Below are 15732 nucleotides of genomic sequence, written 5' to 3'. Positions count from 1 at the left end.
TGATATAGAGTTCAAATTCGATCAAAAATCAACACGTGCACAAAACAAAACATAAATGACAAACATTGGGATCAAAACACACTGTTTTATTAATATTGTATTGTTCAGAGTTTGCAAAATGATATCACAAGCACAGATGTCACAGTCTCCCCTACTTCAGGAAATTTCGTCCCGAAATTTATTTAGAGGAAACTTGTGAGAATGGATGCGGATATTTCGCTTTCATCTGATCTTCACATTCCCAAGTAAACTCTGGGCCACGTTTAGATTCCCAACGAACTTTGACCAATTTAATCCGCTTGCCTTTCAACTGCTTAAATGAACGGTCCACTATTTCCACAGGTTTCTCAACAAAATGCATCGTGTTATCAACACGAAATTCATCAAGTGGTATGTGGAGGTTCTCATCAGCTAAACACTTTCTGAGATTGGACACGTGGAATATTGTGTCACACCCCGGCCGCGTAAAACAACAAACCGTGGCGGAAACGCCGGGGAGGTGAGTGGCGACAGAATTATTGTTTCAACAACCATGGTAATTAAAGTTATGTATTATTAAAATTAAAGTTACATTGTCTTTGAGTTCATACTAAAACTACATAATAACTGTCTTTTAAGTCACTAACGCCCGAGTCCGCCTAAGTGTAGCACAAGCATCATCATGCATTAGCACCTGAAACACATGTAAAAATAGGTACGTCGGCATAAAAATGCCTGTGATATACATAGGTTTTGTTTATGCAGATTCATGACTTGTATTTGAAAGAAGTGTTTAATAAAATGTAGTCATGAACCTTGTAAAATGCTTTCCTTTATAAAACCATGTGAAAATTAATGAAAATCAAATGATGATGAAATGATAATGCATGGTTAAATAAATAACCAAGTAAAAGTGAATTTGGATAAAATGTGTACTTTGTAAAACAATGTCTTGTTCTTGTATAAAATGTTTCATGTCTTGCCCAAGTGATTCATATAATGCAACAATGTATAATACAATAAAAGCACTTATATATAGGAAGTACCAGCGGCGTATCCACCATGCTTTTATCATATAACACATAGCCCCGTTACATAAGTCACTTATCAATAACTAACCGAAATGTCATGTTCAATGTCAAAAATGTGTATGTGTAAACCATGTACCATGTCATGTGTGAAATGTTTCATGTATAACCAAATGAAATGCATAGCAAGTAGGAAATCATCTACTTAAACTATGTGATGATGTCAATGTATAAACTGTGTCATGTATGGTGAATAACTAGAAGTTTCTCAACCCCATAGAAAATGTACAAAACAATGTTTTTGTATAAACCTAAGTTTAAATCAAATGTTATGTTTTGCAGAAAAACAATGCTTTATGATTACAAACATTTATGTAGTAATGTTAATCGCATACATTCAAGCCGTGCGACTGTGGCGACAAACCCTTAAACGAATTAAAGGTTTATCTAAATTATGTTGTCGGATTCTGTCATTCCCGACTTCCAAACAAACCTAGGAAGTCGGAAACGGGAGTTGTCAATTCCTATGGCGAGTGGGTTTGGCCGAACTCGTGGGTGAGTAGATTTCCGATTTTGCACCAGCTATCTAATGTAACGTTACTGCCTCATGTGCAAGATAGGACTTTTTGGCAATCTAGAGATGGTAAAGACATGGAGTACAACACTTATGGAGTGTGGAACGATATTCGGCAGATTCAAGAGAAGGTATCTTGGGAGAGTATAGTGTGGTTTCCTCAGGCTATCCCTAGACACTCTTTTCTCATGTGGCTTATTGTTTGCAAGAAACTGAAATCTCAAGATATTATGTGCAAATGGCGATCGTCGGGTAATGCTAACTATAACCTGTTGTGTTGTTCGTTATGTACATCGGGGCCGAACTCTCATGATCATCTATTTTTTGAGTGCGAATATGCATCTAAAATATGGTATGGAGTTCGGAAGAAGGCGGGTATGCAAACAATAGGGGAAAAATGGGAGGAAATTATGGCGTATCTACTGCATCACGCGGAGTAAAACGGGCCATTCACATCATTGGCAAGTTAGTGGTGGCGGCGTCGGTTTATTTGATTTGGCAAGAGCGGAATAACAGATTGCTCTCGTCAAAGAAAAGGAGTGCAACTCAACTGATAGAGGTGATATTTATGACTATTAGAATGAAATTGCACACAATGAAGTTTAAAAGAACAAGTAACATATCTCAAGTGTTGAACGATTGGAGTCTTCCTCGTGAATTATTGATGGATCAAGATGAATGTGGCTGATTCTAGGGAGCGTGGGTTGGAAAGGGCCGTCTGGGTTCGTGTCTTGTCAAATATGACGTGTTTTGCGGTTTATGCGTGATCAGATTTATTTTCTTTGTTTTTAGTTGATGTGTGTACTCTAGCAATGGCATGTCATTCTAGAGAACTGAGGTGTACTCTATTCCTCACTTGTATTTTTTTGGTTGATGAATGAAATTTAACCGGGGTAACCCTTTACCCAAAAAAAAAATGGTACCATTGCATAAGTCCGAGCGGCGTGATTAATGTTAATGAATGTATTATTGTCCCGATTTAACATACCAAATGTCATAACCAATGTAAGCATGCTATAAAAACCATGTACTAGGAATGCTAAGTAAACATGCCTAGTAGAAATGTTCATGTAAAACAATGTGCTAGCATGCTTATCAAACATACATAGCAGAAATGTCATGTAAAAACAATGTGTACATGTGCTAAATAAACATATGCAGCAAAGGTGTAACAAATCAATGTGCTAGCATGCTTAACATACATAGCAAAACATAATTGAAAACATGTACTATAAGTGTACTAAGTGAAACTAGCATGTTTATGTCATAAAAGCATGAAATGCACAAAAGTAACACGTATGTACATGTGTATCACCCCAAAATATTTGAAAACGGTAAAAGAGGGGAACTATGTACTCACTTGGGATTGCTAATTAGTCTTGAAAATAAGACCAATTTAAGCTCCAAGTATCACGGAATCAACCGGCACCTAGTATAGGTAACTATTTTAATAAACGGATCCTAAATTAGGAGATCGGATAGAATGAGGTTCTATAAATCAAATGAGTAATTGAACTCATATGGTATGATTTAATAGGCCCTACATTCTGATTGGATAGCCTACTTAAGTGCTTTTGACCCGTTTCGACACATTATGGTAACATAAGCTACTATAAGGCGTCATTAGCGTAAAACCAGGTTCGGATGGTTCACTATGTGCTATGCCAAGTCTTACATGCCCAATAATCCCTAAACATGTTACTAAATCAGATTACATATCAAAAATATGTTCACATAATCAAAATATGGATTTTAGCTTCAAAAGGGCATTTTGGTCAGTTCTTATGGGCATACAAGCTAACTAGCAAATGACTAACCAATCCTATGTGATCATAAGGTTATAACCTCAGTGGTTATTCCCTATGAAACTATGATCACTTACTAAGCTTGGTCGGATCCTAAAGATTGACCAAATGGGTCGGGTTCGGAAGTATAAGCGGTTATTTAGACCGCTTACCTTACGACCCTAAACAAGCACTAAACTAATAGTGTCGAGTTAGACATGTCAAAATATGTCTAACCTACTGATTTGGTATCAAAACAAAGTGTTTTGATACCCTAAAGTAGTTCCAAGGCAAAATGCGTGCTAAAACGCATTTTGACCGAAACTTTGACTCGACACTACAACTAGCTAATGTGGTAATCAGTGGCTATAATCACGAAGGATTATAACTATCGTGATTACAATCACGTTTCAAAATTCAATTGAACTTTGACTTGACCAATTGATGGTTAAAACCGAAAGTCAAACTGTTGGCCAAACGTTTGACTTTCTGCACTACATAAGGAAAAAGCCATAAAAAGAATGAAAGAAGCTCACTTAGCGTCCTTGCTATCTTTTCAACAAAGAAGACAAAGTCCCAATTCAGCTTAGAGAGCTTCCAAGCAGATGTGAATGAGAGAAAGAAGGAATGTGCAAGGAATGAAGAGAACTTGGATGGCTATCTATAGTTGTGTTGATGCTCTAGGATCATCACAAGTGTTTTGTTTGGCTATTAAGCAATAAATCTTGACCCTCTAATTGTCACAAGCAGGTACAAAGCCTTGGTGGTCACTAAACTTGCTTAACATTCCAAAAAATGGCATAAACAGCCTTTAAACTTCAAACAGATTGCTAAATTACAATTTCTGGTTGCTGGGCTGCTTAGGCGCCCCGCGTAAGAGTTGGGGGTGGGCTTACGCGCCCCGCCTGAGCTCCCCAGATCAGCAAACTTTGAAAATTGGCAGTTTAGGTCCCTGCATGCATTCGAGTCCATTTCATGCCTTTTTGACCCCCGTTAAGCCATTTTCAAGGCTCTACAAGGTCAATAAAGTTTAGAGGACTCAAAATATGCTCAGAGAAGTCTCAGATGTCGGCTCGTTTGGTCGTACGGTCGCGTTGTTCGTTAAATTACGACGAAACTCAAATGGACGTGAAAACGAACCAAATTAAGCGACGAATGGAATTTTTGCATACCGATCACTAAAATAAAAATATTTTAGTGTGTACAAAAATTTTGGATGTCCAGATGTGGCCAGAACGTAAGATATGCGCGAAAATGCAAACTTACGCCGTTTTTGACACTTTTTGTCGCTGTAAGATCATGTAAGCATGTTTTTAGACACCGAACCTATCAAAGCTTATTTATAAGCCATGTTTAGGTTATTTATGGTATGTTTAACTTATGATCAAGTTCTGGACTGTACGTTTCCTTACGAAACGGCAGACTTTTGCAAGTTGACGTAAATAGTCCCTGAGAGCGAATAAACTTGTTTTTGCCATACCAAAGCCTTTAAAACTTATTTCTAAGTTATGTAAAGGTTATTTAAGGTATGTTAAGTTTATGATGATGTTCCGGAGTGTTTGTCGCGTTAAACTGATCATGTTTACGCACCACTTTGCGTATAACTCTCAAGAAAGTGATATAGAGTTCAAATTCGATCAAAAATCAACACGTGCACAAAACCAAACATAAATGCCAAACATTGGGATCAAAACACACTGTTTATTAATATTGTATTGTTCAGAGTTTGTAAAATGATATCACAAGCACAGATGTCACATATTGTCTGTGTATATTTCGTTACTGCATTTTTTTAAATCAAAAATCCAAAAATATCGTGTTTTAGTTTTAAATTCTGAAAAATTCCAAAAGATTTTCGACAACTGATGTTGAAGAGCTGATATTCAAAATTCAAAGTGCTAAACATGATGAATTGGATTGGGAAAGTTTGTTGAAAACTTTGAATGTTATATACAAATGTTTTGAAAGATTGTGTGGTTAGTTAATCAAGGTCATTCATTTGAACTTGATGTAACTATACAGATTGTTGAATGAATGATTTCTACCAGTAAGTTTCTTAAAGACTATGTGTTATAAATTTGTGAAACTTATGTTGAGGTAGAGGATGTGCAGGTTAGATAGGTTTCGAATCCTGAGCAGATGCAGAAAAGAGCCAGGAATTGATCGTGAACTTGTGAACCTGTAAAGGCCAGACTAAGATCCCGACAGCTGAGTCTAAGGGGGAGTCTGAAGAAGAGCTCAACGCAAGAGGAAGCATGGATTGAAAGAGCCAGATAACTATCTTGGAGGAGCTTGTGTCTAGAAAACCAGGTGTCGATCCCAAAAGCACGGAAGCTTGACGAAAGAGGGAGCCTGAAGAAAGTGACTACCGAGAGGGGGAGCAACTGAAGCTAAAGACAGATCCACTGGGATTCTGTTTGAGAAAGAGAAAGAGAAGATGATACGAGATTGACTACGGCAATATCCAAGGGGGAGTCTGTTAGTGCAGTAATGTCTATAGCCTCCGTCAATCCAGTCCGTAGCAGAAACTAAAGAAATCAAGAGTTTTTATTGTAATAGTTAAGAAAAAAGGCAAGGTGGCATTCTTGTAAATAAGGAGGAATCCTTATATCCTTGGCCTATAAATAGGAGCTTCAGTTGTTTTCATTAATGACTTTTTGCTCATTTGAGATCTAGGAGAGTTGTGCTTAGAGAGAGAAAGTCTAGAGAGAGAAAGTCTCCACGTGATTCTCGGCACTTTGTACTCGTCATATTATTCAATAAGAATCACGGTTATAGTACGTTCTTGTGTGTTCGGTCACGTTCGTGTACGGATTCCACACGTTACACGTTCGTTAGAGGAGCAGGACGAGTGGATTCCGGATTGTTTGGGGTTTGCGGAGGTAGACCCCCTGGTCGTGTCGTCGTGGGTGGCTTCTTCTCTGATGGTTAGGATGTCGGATCCCGGGAACCAGGAAGACGTTTTCGGGGAAGACGAGGAGGTGTGGTTGAGAGGAGATGAGCCGGTTGGGTCGTTTTCCAAGAGTGACAGCGATGTTGGAAATCTCAATGGGGAAAATACCAAAGGTCAGTCCTTTTCGGGTTCTGGTGCAGGGTTTGTTTCCAATAATTCTGGTGCTGTGACTAAGGATATTTTCTTTTTCTAGTCTGGGAAGAAACCTAAGAGACATAGGAGGATAGTGGCTAAGGGTTAGGTTAATGACACTAAGGGTAGCCCAAGTTTTGTGTTGGATTCTAGTGAACACATTAGGCCCACTAAGAGGAACAGTGCCCAAGTGGAAGTGGATAGCGACCCATTCTCTCTTGATCACCTGTTGGGCTTATTGAATGAGAAGGTCGCCAAGGATGCTGGTAGACGTCCTTCTGGTCCCAGCGAGTCTGTTTCTCAGCCGCCTCCTCTGGGTGGGGTATCGTTCGATCTTAATCATAAAGCAGCTTCTGAGGATTCCTCTTCTCTTCAGAATCAGGAGACTAGTGGTATACAGTGTTCCGGAGGTGAAGTCAACAGTGGGGGTATTTCGGCCAATAAGGAGGCTTGTGCGACGGTGCTGCTGGGAGTCCGTCTGGGCATGGATCTGGAAGACCATGAAGGATTGGTGAAGAATGTGATCTTGGTAAAGGTATTAATGAGTTTTAATCATGAATTTCTTATCCTTAAATGTTAGAGGGCTGGGGGCGATGAGAAAGCTAGATGGATTAAAGGAATTAAGGTTAAGTTCGGGATTAGTTTTGCTGCGATTCAAGTAACGAAATGTTCTTCCTTAGACGAGACGGTTGTCTCCAGGCTTTGGGGAGGCAGAGATTTCGGCTCTAAGTGGGTGGATTCGACTGGTCAGTCTGGGGGTTTGGTGAGTTTATGGGACAAAAAATTGTTTGATTTCGGAGAATCGATCAAGGACAGGAATTATCATATTATCAGAGGTAAGATCAAGGGGAGTGGGCATCAGTTAAATATCGTGAGCGTCTATGCTCCGTAGGATACCCAGGGTAAGAAAGTGTATGGGATCGGCTGATGAGTGAGATTGAGGGGTCGACGGGTTTGTGGGTTTTGCTCGGTGATTTCAACGCGGTTCGGGCTCCGGAGAAAAGACTCAATACGCGCTTTATCGCCTCTTGTGTCGGTAATTTTAATTCGTTTATCTTTAATGCTGGGCTGTTGGAATACAGTATGAAAGATAGGAAGTTTACTAGATGGGCAGACAAGGGCAGAAAGCTCAGTAAGATCGATAGGTTCCTTGTTTGCCCAGGTTTCTTTGGTTTGTGGCAGGATGCCTGCCTGAGAGCCCTTCCTAGGCAGTTGTCGGATCATAGCCCTATCGTTCTAGTCACCGAGGAGTCTAACTTCGGCCCTAAACCATTCAGATTTTTTAACTCTTGGATCGGGCATCCGCGTATGATGAAATGGTTTGTTGGTGCACTACATCTGCTGATTACGTCTTGTATCGAGTCAGAGTCATAGAATGTTAGATCTGGGCACAATATACGAGAAATAGTGAGATTGTATAGGTTTATAGGGTTTGGACCGCTCATAGGTACATGGTGATAGTGGGCCGCTTATGTGTCAAGGATGTGGACCGCTCATGTGTCAACATGTGGACCGCTTTTATGACATGTATATGGACCGCTTATTGGGCCTGTCCAATAAGCGGTTCCAGTTGCCTATAAATACCATAGGAGCGATCTCATTTGTAACGGTTCCTGATTTTCGTACCAAAGTGCTGCCGGGTCGAAAACAGATTATACTCATCGTCAAATCAATAGAAAAAGAGTTTAAAGTGATATACAAGCTATACCTACGTCATTTACTTGTTTTCCGCACCTGTACTTGACGAAAACACCTCTGAACGACTCGTTCGGGTCAACAAACGATCCTACAAGTGGCATCAGAGCTTCAGGAGGAGGAGTTCTACAGGATATAGCTGGAAATTGTCGAAAATTCTGTCTTCTACTCATTCTTTTTCAGTTTCAGATATTTTTCACGGTCGAAACTTGCTCAAAATCCCTGAGATTGTGCGCGATGGTTTAAAAACAAACCCTTGAAAGTTTGGGGTTGAAATTCGAAGATATAGTGGGTCAAATCGTTGTCCGAATTTGGATCGCTTTTCTGGAACATTCATGGATCGCTTATTGGACCTAGCTTGAACCGCTTATCCATACATGTTTAGGACCGCTTATCCGATCGAGTGACTTGGACCGCTCCAAAAACAATTGTGAACCGCTTATTCATACATTTTCTGAACCACTCGTGCGAACAATTACCTGGATCGCCTATTTGGACCATTTGAATATTTCTTGAACCGCTCGAACAGCACACTTGTGAACCGCTCGAACAAACATACCTTGAACCGCTCATTTGAACATCATATCTTGAATCGCTCCAAGGAACTATATTTGGACCGCTTTTCTGTCAGTTGCTTTGAAAAACGTGTTAAGTCATCATGAATTCTGAATTTTACAACGCCTTTGCTACATCGACTACTCCAGCCGCGATTGCTCAAGCTATGAACCTGGAAAATGAGACTGGAACCACCCAGAAACCCCCGAAACTGATGAGTATTGAAGAATACTATGGGTAGAAAGATCGCTTTGAAAACTGGGTTCAGGCAAATCATCTCAGATCGTGGGAATGCATATTGGAAAAGTACACATTGCCTCGAACAGAATTGCAAGTCATTAAACAGATATCTGAATTCTCAGAACAAGAACGTGCAATGTATAGAGCAGAGAAATTGATGATCAGTTTGTTACAGCAGGCGATTAAAGAAGATATATTCATTCTGCTACAACACGACAAAACTGCGAAGTCAATTTGGGATGCTCTTAAAGTGAAATTCAAGGGTAGTGAAAGTATGATTAAAAGCAAGAAGGCATTGCTTAAGAAGGAATATGATTTATTTAGCAGTTTGCCGGGAGAGGATACTAAAAAGCTGATTGAGAGATACTGCCACTTAGTGCGTTCGTTATCGATGTTGGGAGTTGAAAAAGGTCGTGAGGAATGGGTTGATAAATTGGCTGATGCGTTACCTCAGAAAGAGTGGGGAACGTATTTGATGATACTGAAAAACACGGGTGTTTATGACAAGCTTACAATTGGTCAGTTTATTGAGAAAATTGAGAGTCAGGATCTTGAACAGCAAAAGATCGCGAGGATGAATAATCCTAGTGGTCAACAAGATGTTAAAATGTACTATAAAGGTAGTATTCCAGTTTCTGAAATTGAAAGAAGTCCGAAAATTCAAACCGCTTTCAGTGCTGGTGATTCATCTGAGAAAGTTGATCAGGGTTCGAACAAGAGTAGCAGCGGGTTTTCATCTTTTCCGAGTGTGAATCCGATTGAGACCAACACAAGCTTTCAGTCTCAGAGTACCAAAAACGGAAATGGATACATAATTCAGTGCAACATAGCTCTCAACCTTCCAGAAGGTCAAAGCTTCTCTGAAGACACTGCTAAAGACCACATGGCACTTCTGGGTTCAGTTCTGTTATCCTATGAAGGTCTTGTTGCTGGTCGAATTGGAAATCCTATGCTCACCAAAGAGGATTACGACCAAATAGACGCCGAGGAAATGGAACTTATGGATATCAAATGGTGTCTTGCAAGTGTTCTTCGTAGAGCTGAGAAATTCAAAACCATTACCGGGAGAAATGACTTTCTTGATGCACATGTTTCTACTTTAGGTTTTGACAAATCTAAAGTTACTTGTTTTCGATGCAGGGAGAAGGGCCATTTCAAGAGGGAGTGCAAAGGAAGAGAAGCTAGCGGAGCACAGAATCCATTCGGGAAAGATGATTATTACCGCAAAGCTATCTATCAACAAGTTGGTCAATCCCAAGAACCTCAGACAGCTCATGGGAGAAAGATTGAAGATTCCAAAAGAGCTTGTGTTGTAGATTTCAGCTGGAGTGATTACATATCATCTGAAGTTTCAGCAGAACGTGTTATCGATCAAGATGATGAGAAACTACCAGATGGTTTTAGTTGGGATATGTTCGTAGATGAAAAGGGAGGTTTTAAAGCTTTTATTGCAAAAATTGTCCGAGAGCCAACTTTGTTTGCTACTTGGATGAGATCAATTGGAGAGAATGTGAGAATTGAAGATGAAAAGTCTGTATCATCTGATGAAAGTTTAGATTGTAATGATGAACTTTCAGACAACTCTGGAGATGTTTCAGATAGTTCAGATGAAATTGTACAAGATGAAAATTCTACATGGTTAGAGAAGCGGCCCGTTCGTTTGGGAAGGGTCGGTTGATCTATTTCTGCTAAAGAAGTTCGAGCACATTAAGAATCGGGTGAAGGAGTGGAGGGATGACATGTTAAAGAAGGAAGGCGAAACGGAGTCGGAGGAATTGGAGATTCTGATGGAAGATAGAGAGTTAGGTGAGGAGGAGTGGATTTTGTCGAAAAATAATAGGTTGATGAAAGAGATTGAAGAGAATAAAATGAAAGATTTAAGACAGAGATCGCGGGTTAACTAGGCTAAAGAAGGTGACGAAAACTCTAAGTTTTTTCACGCGATGATTAATTGTTGGAGGGCTAGTAACAGGATTCACGGGTTACAGATTAACGGTTCTTGGTGTTCAAAGTCTTCGATTATCAAAAAAAATGTTTTGGAGTTTTTTCGGGAGAAGTTTAACGAGGATTTGGGTATTCACCCCTCTGTGATTTGCGAGAATATCAAAAGACTTCGTCCGGAGGAGGCCGCTAGTCTGGTTCGGGATTTAGCTTAGAGGAAATCAAAGCCGCTATGTCGGATTGTGGCCGTGATCATGCTCCCGGCCCGGATGGCCTGAATTTTAAATTTCTTAGCATTTTTGGGATATTTTCGAGGCTGCTTTTTTGCAGGTCTTGAATGAGTTTCACATCAGTGGATCGGTCAGCAGAGGGTGTGCCTCCTCTTTCATTATGCTCATTCCGAAAGATAGAGATCCGACTTGCTTAAACGAGTATCGTCCGATTAGTTTGGTTGGAGCTATCAACAAAGTGATCTCCAAGGTTCTTGTGAACTGCTTGAAAAAAGTCCTTGGCTCGGTCATCTCGATGAGTCAATCTGCCTTTTTGAAAGGGAAGTTTATCCTTGACGGGCCCCTTATTATCAATGAAACCACCAACTGGTTGAAAAAGAATAAAAATAGGGCATTTTTGTTGAAATTGGACTTCAAAAAAGCTTATGACAATGTTAAATGGGGCTTCGTTAAGATGGCTATGTCTCAAATGGGTTTCCTCCGTTGTGGTGCAAGTGGGTTCACGGGATTTTGTCTTCGGCTAGAGTTGCGGTTTTGGTCAACGGATCCCCTACGTTCGATTTTCAGTGCCAAAAGGATGTGCGGCAAGGAGATCCGTTATCCCCGTTTCTTTTTCTCATTGTCATGGAGGTTCTCTCATGCTGTTTTGAGAAGGCGGCCGAGATCGGAGCTGTTTCTGGGGTTCGGCTGCCCAATAATGGCCCGACTTTGTCTCATCTTCTTTATGCAGATGATGCGTTAGTGATCGGGGACTGGTCGAAGGAGAGTATTCTTAGCGTGGTGAGGATTCTCAGAGGTTTTCATATATGTTTGGGGCTTAGAATTAATCTGGCTAAGTCGAATATTTATGGTATTGGTGTTTCTGATTCTGAGCAGGATTCGATGGCTGCAGTGGTTGGATGCAAGACGGATCGGTTACCTTTCAAGTATCTTGGGCTAACGGTGGGAGCAAACATGAACCGTATTGCTAATTGGAGACCGGTATTTGAGATTTTCGAGTCTAGGCTTTCGCTTTAGAAGGCTTCGGTATTGTCGATAGGAGGGAGAGTCACTCTAATCAAGTCAATTTTGGAATGTCTTCCCAACTACCTTTTCTCTTTGTATAAAGCGCCTGCTGGAGTAGTGAATCACCTTGAGGCCATTATTAGGAAATTCCTATGGGGCGGCACAGGTAACGAAAAAAAATTGAGTTGGGTTTCTTAGGAAATTCCTGTGGTAGTCTCAGTCTTCAAAATCTTTGTTCCATTAACATCTCGCTGCTTTTGAAATGGGCGTGGATGTTCAAAACCGAAAAAAAAACAATCTTTGGGTGAAAGTCATTTCAGCGATTCACGCGCATAGAAGTACCTGTGAGTTTCTCCCAGTTAGGGCGTCTTTGGGTGGTGTTTGGGGTAACATCGTTAAGTCGTGTCACGGCCGATTTGTGCTAATGATCGGTTTCGGAATTTGATGTGCGGGATCGTTGGAGACGGAAAGGATATCGCCTTCTGGCTTGACTCGTGGTTGAATAAGGATCCGCTTAAGTTTTGCTTTCCGAATCTATTTCAGGTGGAGCTCGACAAGAAATGTTTAGTCCACGATCGGATTGTGAGACCGTTTTCTAATCCGGATGCTAGATGGCAGTGGAAAAGACCCCCGTCTAGCAACGAGGAGTTGGCGGAGTGGTTGTCTTTATGCTCTCAACGTCGTGACATTTCTCTGTCCGATGTCAGAGACAAGTGGCGGTGGATGGGATATGAGTCAGGAGAGTTCAGTGTGAGGTCTATTAAACGTCTTTTGGATTCTGAGAAAGATTTCAGCGCCAGGTTCATCTGGGATTGGTGTAATTGGATTCCTTTAAAATGTAATGTGTTTGCTTGGAGGGCTGAGTTGGAGAGGTTACCTACGAGGGTGGAGCTGAGAAAATGGAACATTCAGATTCCGGACGTCGTCTGTCCGGTGTGTGCTACAGAGGAGGAAACGGCGATGCATTTGTTTACGGCATGTAGTCTTGCTACGTCAATATGGTCTAAGGTTAGTAGTTGGTGCAAGGTTCCTGGAGGCTCACCGTCTCAGTGGTTTAAAAGGGAAGGACCAATTAGCGTATCAAGGTATCGTTATCAATGCTTATTGGATGATTTGGAAGGCGAGGAACGAGCTTGTTTTTTGTGGGAAAATGCCGAAGGCCGAGGAGGTTTTCTGCTCGATCAAATCTCTCGGGTTTCTTTGGTTTAAAAATAGGTCCAAGTGTTTAGATATTTCATGGGAAGCGTGGTGTAAATTTGTATAGTTTGTTGTTGTCCGTTTGGCCGTCCGTTTGTTTTCGGGATGGTCGTTTTTAATGAAGTTCTCCTTTCAAAAAAAAAATTGTTAGTGCATACATCTGTCGACTTCGTCTTGTATCGAGTCTTACTCTAAGAGAGATTAGATCAGGGCACGTTATACAAGAAAATAGGAGGTTTTAGGTTTTTTTGACGTAATTACGCTTGAAAGTGGCAAGTGCACTTTCAAGCGAAATCAGTTTGATGTTATTCTGCTTGAGTGGTAACTGAGGAGATTTCGCTTGAATGGTGATTCCGCTTGAGCATGTTCAAGCAGAATCAGAACACTATAAATAGGTCATTTGTCATTCGAGCGAAATTAGTTAGAACTTTTGTGAACTTGGATACCGAGGTGCTGCCGGTTTATCCTTTGGATGTAATTGTTGTTATATGAATCAGAAGAGTGTTTAAAGTGAATTACAAGCTGTGTCTAAGTCTATTTCTTATTTTCCGCATCTGAAATAGATCAAAACTTCTCTGAATGACTCGTTCGGGTCACGTACACGATCCTACAAAAATAAAAATATACAATTATCCTTAACACGTTATTTTGGGCTTAAAACGTCTAGGTCAAGCATTTTAACGAAATGGTTATTTATTTTTATAAAACCTTTAAAATTTTATTTGATAATATTTATTAAAGACGTTTAGTTACAAAAACATTTTATAAAAAAGATGACAGTTGTAAGGTTTATACCCCTGACTTATGGGTTACAGAAAAAAAATACTTAACCAGTTAACCACTTTACATTTTGCTAAATCTTTTAAGTAATCATCAGGTTATCTTACTTAATAAAATGTTAGCAAGAGGTTTTAAGCATATTACCCTTGTCTTGTAATACGTGTTTTAACCTTGTGAAATAAAGACACTTGTTGTAATTAAACTCGTCCTATGATGAAGTGTTTATTTTATCCGAATTTCATTATAACTTTCAAAGTAAGTAGGTGAAAATCCTTAAAACACCGTTTTATTAACAGTTTTCAGAATCAAAGACCGTCAGAGGTTTGAATAGTGCAGGTAATCTAGCGGAGATGGTATTTGGTAACAGTGTAGAATTGGTTGCTACGAGATTGACGACGAGAAGGTATCTACAAGGATGGTCATATAGAAGGGAATTACGTGAGAATCTAGACACCTACAAAAATCCTAACTACCTAAATCTTAACGTACCTAAGTCCTGAATTATCTAAGTTCTAATCTACCCATTCCTCATAGGCCTAATTATTATGTTTAAGTTTTCTACAAGAAAGAGCCTTTGCTCTGATACCATAACTATAACACCCCAACCTAGAACGACCGACGTGTCACTATAATAGTAATCAAAATACAAGACATATGTTAACTTATTAAAGGTCGCCTGGATTTTATTCTTCACTCTCAATCTCGCCCAGAGTAACATGTGAACCTATTGGGAAAAAGGTTTACGGAATGAGCCGAATGCCCAGTACGGAATAATAGGCTCAAATAGCAGTAAATGAAAATGTAACGAAATCACAATATAACATACAGTAACATGATACGATGCAAAATAAAGCAAACTAGTAAGGTAAATCGTATCATACGGATGTACCCATGAGCCGAACACAACATACTTAAGTGACATGCTAACCGCAACCAGATTCCCCAATTCGTGGGAGGTGGTAATCAAGGTGGTGATAGAGGCGGAGATAGAAGAGGCAACCGAAGACTGGTTGATCAAGAAGCTATGTCACACCCTGAGTTTTGCGGAAGCGTGATTATGTGTGACTTGCTTAATATCATTGCATTCAACCATAACAAACAACTATATGATAAAACTAAAGATGTTCATCCATTGATTAAGTTTAAAACATCACAACAACATTGTTTTCGAATCCAAACATAGACTTCAAATCCAAATTACAATCCATGCAAATTGTTTTAGAGTTCCACAAGGACTTGACAAAAGACACTAATGAAAACTAGGCTTTGAATTATGTATCTTATCCAGGATAAGACACACAATCCAAACCCTTAGACTCCGGATGACATCTCTTATTCCCAACATTAATATGTGTGACGTGATGCAGGAAGGCTCAAACCTAGCGGATTTTGCATTGGGTTTCCGGCTGTAAGACATAGTTACCTCATGGGCCAAACCCCGGTCCACATGGGTGTGGGCTTGCTACACCCAAATAGATCTATCACTCATGTCCCTCAGTCCTACTACGAGTATTAATGGTCTTAAGCGTTGTACCCACCACTCACATGATCTAGCCGTACCTTTCCTTAGCTAACCATACCACATATAAACGTTTGTAAACAGTTTGTAACACGTACTTCACCCCCGAAGTTATAAAAC

Source organism: Helianthus annuus, chromosome 10, assembly GCF_002127325.2.
Source record: "Helianthus annuus cultivar XRQ/B chromosome 10, HanXRQr2.0-SUNRISE, whole genome shotgun sequence".
In the NCBI taxonomy this organism is placed as follows: Eukaryota; Viridiplantae; Streptophyta; class Magnoliopsida; order Asterales; family Asteraceae; genus Helianthus; species Helianthus annuus.
This window is presented reverse-complemented; position numbering follows the sequence as displayed.